The sequence below is a fragment of the Triticum aestivum genome, chromosome 4A, assembly GCF_018294505.1.
Source record: "Triticum aestivum cultivar Chinese Spring chromosome 4A, IWGSC CS RefSeq v2.1, whole genome shotgun sequence".
Taxonomy (NCBI): domain Eukaryota; kingdom Viridiplantae; phylum Streptophyta; class Magnoliopsida; order Poales; family Poaceae; genus Triticum; species Triticum aestivum.
Genome location: NC_057803.1, coordinates 163,637,470 through 163,638,825, shown reverse-complemented (window position 1 = coordinate 163,638,825; position 1,356 = coordinate 163,637,470).

Sequence of the window (1,356 nt, the reverse complement as noted above, 5' to 3'; positions counted from 1 at the left end):
CAATGTTACGTTGTGTTGTTTGAATGCTTATAGGGATGGGAAGAACATGTGTGTTTGTTCATCATGGGGACAAAGACGCCTTCTTGAAAGGCAATATTGAACCGGACCTGGATGAGCTTGATATGGTGTTTGATAGTAGTCCTAGCTATGCGGAGCTCTTGCAACAAGTGAGGAAAGATTTGAATTGGATGGACCCTAGTGATATCGTTGAGTTGGAGGGAAGGCATAATGTAGGTTTTGGAATGCACATCCATTGGAAGACAATGCGTATCAACTCGGAGCAACGTTGGGTTGCATACAAGGAAACGGTGGCCGATTCACTTGACAAGGCTCTTGAGTTATTTGCAACGAAGAAGGTTGATTCAAATTTGCATTTGGACTTGAACTGGAAACCCTCCCCTTTGGTTGCTAGTAGCCCCCCACCCTTGAAGCGAGATGAAATTGTTGAACCTCTTTTGACCCAAGAAGTGAGGCCAACATTGAGCCCGTTTACAAACAACCAAGATGAAGCTTTGCAAGAGGACAATGATGAGTATGCGGACGATGACAATGAAGTTGATCTCCATGACAACAATGTGGGTGATCTTGACAAATATCATTTGCAAGAGACAATGGACCATTCCATCCCTTTTTCCCGTGCATATGCATCGGATTCGGATGACGAAGGTCCCCATGAACAAGTTGATGAGGAGGGGTTAGGACAAGCTGTCACTGTGATTTGGGAGACGACAAGAACCGGATTGCTAAAGGGTCTAAGTTCAAAACCTTGTTGGAATTGAAGATGTGGCTCGACAACTACTCGGTTACGCATTATCGTCCACACAAGGTGGTGCACTCGGACGTCAATGTGCACTACACGGTTTCATGTGCATGTGAAGATGAAATATGTCTGTGGATTGTGTGTGCAAGACCATGGAAAGGAGGTCCCGCTTGGCACATAGTGAGTTGTGTGTCAACTCACATGTGCTGAGGCAAAAGGGTGGATGGCAAGATTGTGTCCCAAGACCACAGACAACTCACGTCTGAGTTCATCGCTTACAGGATCTCCAACTCAATATCCACACTTCCAACAATGAGTGTCCAACATGTCATTGGCCTTGTGAAAGCCATCTTTCATTACAAGGTGAAGTACGACAAGGCATGGAAGGCGAAGCAAGCCGCATTTAAGATGTTGTATGGTACTTGGGAGGAAGCATACAACCGAATCCCTAGGTTGTTGTTAGCCATGGCCGCCACAAACCCAGGCATGGTTCATGCTGTCGAGCCTCATGGGCACCAAACAACGGTTTATGAAGGAAGGAAAGTTCGAGTATTTGGCCGTGCATTTTGGGCGTTTGAGCAATGCGTGAGGGCTTT